The 14631-nt window shown below is 34.1% G+C and overlaps 1 protein-coding gene across 2 annotated transcripts in view; it reads right to left on the bottom strand.

Annotated features, from left to right (window-relative positions):
- The window catches only part of LOC134992488 (zinc finger protein 664-like), a 114422-nt gene extending 103277 nt beyond the window's left edge, over positions 1 to 11145 (bottom strand). The window contains exon 1 of one of the 2 annotated variants that reach the window (XM_063950785.1): positions 11060 to 11145. The gene's annotated coding sequence lies outside the window, so the exon portion shown is untranslated. Of the gene's footprint in view, positions 1 to 11054 lie in introns of both variants that reach the window. The other variant, XM_063950786.1, reaches the window with a different exon arrangement.
- Between the last annotated feature and the right edge of the window lie 3486 nt (positions 11146 to 14631).

Genomic DNA, 14631 nt, shown 5'->3' with positions numbered 1-14631 from the left:
ACACTGCATACATTACACACACTATATACACTGCATACATTACACACACACTGCATACATTACACACACTATATACACTGCATACATTACACACTATATACACTGCATACATTACACACACTATATACACTGCATACATTACACACACTATATACACTGTATACATTACACACTATATACACTGCATACATTACACACACTATATACACTGCATACATTACACACACTATATACACTGCATACATTACACACACTATATACACTGCATACATTACACACACTATATATACACTGTATACATTACACACACTATATACACTGCATACATTACACACTATATACACTGCATACATTACACACACTATATACACTGCATACATTACACACTATATACATTACACACACTATATATACACTGTATACATTACACACACTATATACACTGTATACATTACACACACTATATACACTGCATACAATACACACTATATACACTGCATACATTACACACACTATATACACTGCATACATTACACACACTATATACACTGTATACATTACACACTATATACACTGCATACATTACACACACACTGCATACATTACACACACTATATACACTGCATACATTACACACTATATACACTGCATACATTACACACACTATATACACTGCATACATTACACACACTATATACACTGTATACATTACACACTATATACACTGCATACATTACACACACTATATACACTGCATACATTACACACACTATATACACTGCATACATTACACACACTATATATACACTGTATACATTACACACACTATATACACTGCATACATTACACACTATATACACTGCATACATTACACACACTATATACACTGCATACATTACACACTATATACACTGCATACATTACACACACTATATATACACTGTATACATTACACACACGATATACACTGTATACATTACACACACTATATACACTGTATACATTACACACTATATACACTGCATACATTACACACACACTGCATACATTACACACACTATATACACTGCATACATTACACACTATATACACTGCATACATTACACACACTATATACACTGTATACATTACACACACTATATACACTGCATACATTACACACACTATATACACTGCATACATTACACACACTATATACACTGCATACATTACACACACTATATACACTGCATACATTACACACACTATATACACTGCATACATTACACACACTATATATACTGCATACATTACACACACTATATATACACTGTATACATTACACACACTATATACACTGCATACATTACACACACTATATACACTGCATACATTACACACTATATACACTGCATACATTACACACACTATATATACACTGTATACATTACACACACTATATACACTGTATACATTACACACACTGCATACATTACACACACGATATACACTGTATACATTACACACACTATATACACTGTATACATTACACACTATATACACTGCATACATTACACACACACTGCATACATTACACACACTATATACACTGCATACATTACACACACTGCATACATTACACACACTATATACACTGCATACATTACACACTATATACACTGCATACATTACACACACTATATACACTGCATACATTACACACTATATACACTGCATACATTACACACACTATATACACTGCATACATTACACACTATATACACTGCATACATTACACACACTATATACACTGCATACATTACACACTATATACACTGCATACATTACACACACTATATACACTGCATACATTACACACTATATACACTGCATACATTACACACACTATATACACTGCATACATTACACACTATATACACTGTATACATTACACACACTATATACACTGCATACATTACACACACTGCATACATTACACACACTATATACACTGCATACATTACACACTATATACACTGCATACATTACACACTATATACACTGAATACATTACACACACTATATACACTGCATACATTACACACTATATACACTGCATACATTACACACACACTGCATACATTACACACACTATATATACACTGTATACATTACACACACTATATACACTGCATACATTACACACACACTGCATACATTACACACACTATATACACTGCATACATTACACACTATATACACTGCATACATTACACACACTATATATACACTGTATACATTACACACACGATATACACTGTATACATTACACACACTATATACACTGTATACATTACACACTATATACACTGCATACATTACACACACACTGCATACATTACACACACTATATACACTGCATACATTACACACTATATACACTGCATACATTACACACACTATATACACTGTATACATTACACACTATATACACTGCATACAGTACACACTATATACACTGCATACATTACACACACTATATACACTGCATACATTACACACTATATACACTGCATACATTACACACACTATATACACTGCATACATTACACACTATATACACTGCATACATTACACACACTATATACACTGCATACATTACACACACTATATACACTGCATACATTACACACACTATATACACTGCATACATGACACACTATATACACTGCATACATTACACACTATATACACTGCATACATTACACACACTATATACACTGTATACATTACACACTATATACACTGTATACAGTACACACTATATACACTGCATACATTACACACACTATATACACTGCATACATTACACACACTATATACACTGCATACATTACACACACTATATACACTGCATACATTACACACACTATATACACTGCATACATTACACACACTATATACACTGCATACATTACACACACTATATACACTGCATACATTACACACTATATACACTGCATACATTACACACACTATATATACACTGTATACATTACACACACTATATATACACTGTATACATTACACACACTATATACACTGTATACATTACACACACTATATACACTGCATACATTACACACTATATACACTGCATACATTACACACACTATATACACTGCATACATTACACACTATATACACTGTATACATTACACACACTATATACACTGTATACATTACACACTATATACACTGCATACATTACACACACTGCATACATTACACACACACTATATACACTGCATACATTACACACTATATACACTGAATACATTACACACACTATATACACTGCATACATTACACACTATATACACTGCATACATTACACACACTATATACACTGCATACATTACACACTATATACACTGTATACATTACACACACTATATACACTGTATACATTACACACTATATACACTGCATACATTACACACACTGCATACATTACACACACTATATACACTGCATACATTACACACTATATACACTGCATACATTACACACACTATATACACTGCATACATTACACACTATATACACTGCATACATTACACACACTATATACACTGCATACATTACACACACTATATACACTGCATACATTACACACTATATACACTGCATACATTACACACTATATACACTGCATACATTACACACACTATATACACTGCATACATTACACACACTATATACACTGCATACATTACACACTATATACACTGCATACATGACACACTATATACACTGCATACATTACACACACTATATACACTGCATACATTACACACTATATACACTGCATACATTACACACACTATATACACTGCATACATTACACACACTATATACACTGCATACATTACACACACTATATACACTGCATACATTACACACTATATACACTGCATACATTACACACACTATATACACTGTATACATTACACACTATATACACTGTATACAGTACACACTATATACACTGCATACATTACACACACTATATACACTGCATACATTACACACACTATATACACTGCATACATTACACACACTATATACACTGCATACATTACACACACTATATACACTGCATACATTACACACACTATATACACTGCATACATTACACACACTATATATACACTGTATACATTACACACACTATATACACTGCATACATTACACACTATATACACTGCATACATTACACACACTATATATACACTGTATACATTACACACACTATATATACACTGTATACATTACACACACTATATACACTGTATACATTACACACACTATATACACTGCATACATTACACACTATATACACTGCATACATTACACACACTATATACACTGCATACATTACACACTATATACACTGTATACATTACACACACTATATACACTGTATACATTACACACTATATACACTGCATACATTACACACACTGCATACATTACACACACACTATATACACTGCATACATTACACACTATATACACTGAATACATTACACACACTATATACACTGCATACATTACACACTATATACACTGCATACATTACACACACTATATACACTGCATACATTACACACTATATACACTGTATACATTACACACACTATATACACTGTATACATTACACACTATATACACTGCATACATTACACACACTGCATACATTACACACACTATATACACTGCATACATTACACACTATATACACTGCATACATTACACACACTATATACACTGCATACATTACACACTATATACACTGCATACATTACACACACTATATACACTGCATACATTACACACACTATATACACTGCATACATTACACACTATATACACTGCATACATTACACACTATATACACTGCATACATTACACACACTATATACACTGCATACATTACACACACTATATACACTGCATACATTACACACTATATACACTGCATACATGACACACTATATACACTGCATACATTACACACACTATATACACTGCATACATTACACACTATATACACTGCATACATTACACACACTATATACACTGCATACATTACACACACTATATACACTGCATACATTACACACACTATATACACTGCATACATTACACACTATATACACTGCATACATTACACACTATATACACTGTATACATTACACACACTATATACACTGCATACATTACACACTATATACACTGCATACATTACACACACTATATACACTGCATACATTACACACTATATACACTGTATACATTACACACACTATATACACTGCATACATTACACACTATATACACTGCATACATTACACACACTATATATACACTGTATACATTACACACACTATATACACTGCATACATTACACACTATATACACTGCATACATTACACACTATATACACTGTATACATTACACACACTATATACACTGCATACATTACACACTATATACACTGTATACATTACACACACTATATACACTGTATACATTACACACTATATACACTGTATACAGTACACACTATATACACTGCATACATTACACACACTATATACACTGCATACATTACACACACTATATACACTGCATACATTACACACACTATATACACTGCATACATTACACACACTATATACACTGTATACATTACACACTATATACACTGTATACAGTACACACTATATACACTGCATACATTACACACACTATATACACTGCATACATTACACACACTATATACACTGCATACATTACACACTATATACACTGCATACATTACACACACTATATACACTGTATACATTACACACTATATACACTGTATACAGTACACACACTATATACACTGCATACATTACACACTATATACACTGCATACATTACACACACTATATACACTGCATACATTACACACTATATACACTGCATACATTACACACACTATATACACTGCATACATTACACACTATATACACTGTATACATTACACACACTATATACACTGCATACATTACACACTATATACACTGTATACATTACACACACTATATACACTGTATACATTACACACTATATACACTGTATACAGTACACACACTATATACACTGCATACATTACACACTATATACACTGCATACATTACACACACTATATACACTGTATACATTACACACACTATATACACTGCATACATTACACACTATATACACTGCATACATTACACACACTATATACACTGCATACATTACACACACTATATACACTGTATACATTACACACACTATATACACTGCATACATTACACACTATATACACTGCATACATTACACACACTATATACACTGCATACATTACACACTATATACACTGCATACATTACACACACTATATACACTGCATACATTACACACTATATACACTGCATACATTACACACACTATATACACTGCATACATTACACACACTATATACACTGCATACATTACACACACTATATACATTACACACACTATATACACTGCATACATTACACACTATATACACTGCATACATTACACACTATATACACTGCATACATTACACACACTATATACACTGCATACATTACAGACTATATACATTACACACACTATATACACTGTATACATTACACACTATATACACTGTATACAGTACACACACTATATACACTGCATACATTACACACTATATACACTGCATACATTACACACACTATATACACTGCATACATTACACACTATATACACTGCATACATTACACACACTATATACACTGCATACATTACACACTATATACACTGTATACAGTACACACTATATACACTGCATACATTACACACACTATATACACTGTATACATTACACACACTATATACACTGCATACATTACACACTATATACACTGCATACATTACACACACTATATACACTGCATACATTACACACTATATACACTGCATACATTACACACACTATATACACTGCATACATTACACACACTATATACACTGTATACATTACACACACTATATACACTGCATACATTACACACTATATACACTGCATACATTACACACACTATATACACTGCATACATTACACACTATATACACTGCATACATTACACACACTATATACACTGTATACAGTACACACTATATACACTGCATACATTACACACACTATATACACTGCATACATTACACACACTATATACACTGCATACATTACACACACTATATACACTGCATACATTACACACACTATATACACTGTATACATTACACACTATATACACTGTATACAGTACACACTATATACACTGCATACATTACACACACTATATACACTGCATACATTACACACACTATATACACTGCATACATTACACACTATATACACTGCATACATTACACACACTATATACACTGTATACATTACACACTATATACACTGTATACAGTACACACACTATATACACTGCATACATTACACACTATATACACTGCATACATTACACACACTATATACACTGCATACATTACACACTATATACACTGCATACATTACACACACTATATACACTGCATACATTACACACTATATACACTGTATACATTACACACACTATATACACTGCATACATTACACACTATATACACTGTATACATTACACACACTATATACACTGTATACATTACACACTATATACACTGTATACAGTACACACACTATATACACTGCATACATTACACACTATATACACTGCATACATTACACACACTATATACACTGTATACATTACACACACTATATACACTGCATACATTACACACTATATACACTGCATACATTACACACACTATATACACTGCATACATTACACACACTATATACACTGCATACATTACACACACTATATACACTGCATACATTACACACTATATACACTGCATACATTACACACACTATATACACTGCATACATTACACACTATATACACTGCATACATTACACACACTATATACACTGCATACATTACACACACTATATACACTGCATACATTACACACTATATACACTGCATACATTACACACTATATACACTGCATACATTACACACACTATATACACTGCATACATTACACACACTATATACACTGCATACATTACACACTATATACACTGCATACATGACACACTATATACACTGCATACATTACACACACTATATACACTGCATACATTACACACTATATACACTGCATACATTACACACACTATATACACTGCATACATTACACACACTATATACACTGCATACATTACACACACTATATACACTGCATACATTACACACTATATACACTGCATACATTACACACTATATACACTGTATACATTACACACACTATATACACTGCATACATTACACACTATATACACTGCATACATTACACACACTATATACACTGCATACATTACACACTATATACACTGTATACATTACACACACTATATACACTGCATACATTACACACTATATACACTGCATACATTACACACACTATATATACACTGTATACATTACACACACTATATACACTGCATACATTACACACTATATACACTGCATACATTACACACTATATACACTGTATACATTACACACACTATATACACTGCATACATTACACACTATATACACTGTATACATTACACACACTATATACACTGTATACATTACACACTATATACACTGTATACAGTACACACTATATACACTGCATACATTACACACACTATATACACTGCATACATTACACACACTATATACACTGCATACATTACACACACTATATACACTGCATACATTACACACACTATATACACTGTATACATTACACACTATATACACTGTATACAGTACACACTATATACACTGCATACATTACACACACTATATACACTGCATACATTACACACACTATATACACTGCATACATTACACACTATATACACTGCATACATTACACACACTATATACACTGTATACATTACACACTATATACACTGTATACAGTACACACACTATATACACTGCATACATTACACACTATATACACTGCATACATTACACACACTATATACACTGCATACATTACACACTATATACACTGCATACATTACACACACTATATACACTGCATACATTACACACTATATACACTGTATACATTACACACACTATATACACTGCATACATTACACACTATATACACTGTATACATTACACACACTATATACACTGTATACATTACACACTATATACACTGTATACAGTACACACACTATATACACTGCATACATTACACACTATATACACTGCATACATTACACACACTATATACACTGTATACATTACACACACTATATACACTGCATACATTACACACTATATACACTGCATACATTACACACACTATACACTGCATACATTACACACACTATATACACTACATACATTACACACACTATATACACTGCATACATTACACACACTATATACACTGCATACATTACACACTATATACACTGCATACATTACACACACTATATACACTGCATACATTACACACTATATACACTGCATACATTACACACACTATATACACTGCATACATTACACACTATATACACTGCATACATTACACACACTATATACACTGCATACATTACACACACTATATACACTGCATACATTACACACACTATATACATTACACACACTATATACACTGCATACATTACACACTATATACACTGCATACATTACACACTATATACACTGCATACATTACACACACTATATACACTGCATACATTACAGACTATATACATTACACACACTATATACACTGCATACATTACACACACTATATACACTGCATACATTACACACTATATACACTGCATACATTACACACTATATACACTGCATACATTACACACTATATACACTGCATACATTACACACTATATACACTGCATACATTACACACTATATACACTGCATACATTACACACACTATATACACTGCATACATTACACACACTATATATACACTGTATACATTACACACACTATATACACTGTATACATTACACACACTATATATACACTGTATACATTACACACACTATATATACACTGTATACATTACACACTATATACACTGCATACATTACACACTATATACACTGCATACATTACACACACTATATACACTGCATACATTACACACTATATACATTACACACACTATATACACTGCATACATTACACACACTATATACACTGCATACATTACACACTATATACACTGCATACATTACACACTATATACACTGCATACATTACACACACTATATACACTGCATACATTACACACACTATATATACACTGTATACATTACACACACTATATACACTGTATACATTACACACACTATATACACTGTATACATTACACACACTATATACACTGCATACATTACACACTATATACATTACACACACTATATACACTGCATACATTACACACACTATATACACTGCATACATTACACACTATATACACTGCATACATTACACACTATATACACTGCATACATTACACACTATATACACTGCATACATTACACACTATATACACTGCATACATTACACACACTATATATACACTGCATACATTACACACACTATATATACACTGCATACATTACACACACTATATATACACTGTATACATTACACACACTATATACACTGTATACATTACACACACTATATATACACTGTATACATTACACACTATATATACACTGTATACATTACACACTATATACACTGTATACATTACACACTATATACACTGCATACATTACATTATCATCACTGGTATTTTTTCTTCTCCATAACGGTCATGTGACCACTGGTGACCTCACATCCTGTGGGCGGAGTCACTGTTCAATCAGCTTTATTAGATAGAGACAGAGTGTTCTGCTCACACTGATCCTGTCACATCTGACACACATCTATACACACATCTATATACACACACACACATCTATATATACACACACATCTATACACACACACATCTATATATACACACACATCTATACACACACACACATATATACACACACACACACACACATCTATACACACATCTATATACACACACACACATCTATATATACACACACATCTATACACACACATCTATACACACATCTATATACACACACACACATCTATATATACACACACATCTATACACACACACATCTATATATACACACACATCTATACACACACATCTATACACACACACACATATATACACACACACACACACACACACACATCTATACACACATCTATATACACACACACACATCTATATATACACACACATCTATACACACACACATCTATATATACACACACATCTATACACACACACACATCTATATATACACACACATCTATACACACACATCTATACACACACACACATATATACACACACACACATCTATACACACACACACACACACACACACACATCTATACACACACACACATCTATATATACACACACATCTATACACACACATCTATACACACACACACATCTATACACACACTGATCCACTGATCCTGTCACATCTTACACACACATCTATATATACACACATCTATACACACACCTATACACACACACATCTATATATACACACATCTATACACACACCTATACACACACACACACATCTATACACACACACATCTATATATACACACATCTATACACACACCTATACACACACACACACATCTATACACACACACATCTATATATACACACATCTATACACACACCTATACACACACACACATCTATACACACACACATCTATATATACACACATCTATACACACACCTATACACACACACACATCTATACACACACACACACACACACACACACACATCTATACACACACATCTATACACACACACATCTATACACACACTGATCCACTGATCCTGTCACATCTTACACACATCTATACACACACACATCTATACACACACACACATCTATACACACACATCTATACACACACACACATCTATACACACACTGATCCACTGATCCTGTCACATCTTACACACATCTATACACACACACATCTATACACACACACACATCTATACACACACATCTATACACACACACACATCTATACACACACTGATCCACTGATCCTGTCACATCTTACACACATCTATACACACACACATCTATACACACACACACACACACATCTATATATACACACACATCTATACACACACATCTATACACACACACATCTATACACACACTGATCCACTGATCCTGTCACATCTTACACACACATCTATATATACACACATCTATACACACACCTATACACACACACACATCTATACACACACATCTATATATACACACATCTATACACACACCTATACACACACACACATCTATACACACACACATCTATATATACACACATCTATACACACACCTATACACACATCTATACACACACACATCTATACACACACATCTATACACACACACACATCTATACACACACATCTATACACACACACACACATCTATACACACACTGATCCACTGATCCTGTCACATCTTACACACATCTATACACACACACACATCTATACACACACTGATCCACTGCTCCTGTCACATCTATATACACATCTATACACACACTGATCCTGTCACATCTTACACACATCTATACACACACACATCTATACACACATCTATACACACACTGATCCTGTCACATCTTACACACATCTATACACACACACATCTATACACACACTGATCCTGTCACATCTTACACACACATCTATATATACACACATCTATACACACACATCTATACACACACACACATCTATACACACACATCTATACACACACACACATCTATACACACACATCTATACACACACACACATCTATACACACACTGATCCACTGCTCCTGTCACATCACACACACACATCTATACACACACACACTGATCCACTGCTCCTGTCACATCACACACACACATCTATACACACACACATCTATACGCACACACACACATCTATACACACACACACTGATCCACTGCTCCTGTCACATCACACACACACATCTATACACACACACATCTATACGCACACACACTGATCCACTGCTCCTGTCACATCTCACACACACATCTATACACACACACACTGATCCACTGCTCCTGTCACATCTCACACACACATCTATACACACACACACTGATCCACTGCTCCTGTCACATCTCACACACACATCTATACACACACACATCTATACGCACACACACACACATCTATACACACACACACTGATCCACTGCTCCTGTCACATCACACACACACATCTATACACACACACACTGATCCACTGCTCCTGTCACATCTCACACACACATCTATACACACACTGATCCACTGCTCCTGTCACATCTCACACACACATCTATACACACACACATCTATACGCACACACACACACACATCTATACACACACACACTGATCCACTGCTCCTGTCACATCACACACACACATCTATACACACACACACTGATCCACTGCTCCTGTCACATCACACACACACATCTATACACACACACACTGATCCACTGCTCCTGTCACATCTCACACACACATCTATACACACACACATCTATACACACACACATCTATATACACACATCTATACACACACACACACACACACTGATCCACTGCTCCTGTCACATCACACACACACATCTATACACACACACATCTATACACACACACACTGATCCACTGCTCCTGTCACATCTCACACACACATCTATACACACACACATCTATACACACACTGATCCACTGCTCCTGTCACATCTCACACACACATCTATACACACACACATCTATACGCACACACACACACATCTATACACACACACACTGATCCACTGCTCCTGTCACATCTCACACACATCTATACACACACACATCTATACACACATCTATATACACACTGATCCACTGCTCCTGTCACATCTCACACACACATCTATACGCACACACACACATCTATACACACACACACTGATCCACTGCTCCTGTCACATCTCACACACACACACATCTATACACACACACACACATCTATACACACACTGATCCACTGCTCCTGTCACATCTCACACACACATCTATACACACATCTATATACACACATCTATACACACACATCTATACACACACTGATCCACTGCTCCTGTAACATCTCACACACACATCTATACACACACACATCTATACGCACACACACACACATCTA

Source organism: Pseudophryne corroboree, chromosome 2 (genome assembly GCF_028390025.1).
Source record: "Pseudophryne corroboree isolate aPseCor3 chromosome 2, aPseCor3.hap2, whole genome shotgun sequence".
Lineage (NCBI taxonomy): Eukaryota > Metazoa > Chordata > Amphibia > Anura > Myobatrachidae > Pseudophryne > Pseudophryne corroboree.
Note: the sequence above shows the minus strand (reverse complement) of the source record. Positions and strands in the feature narration are given on the sequence as shown.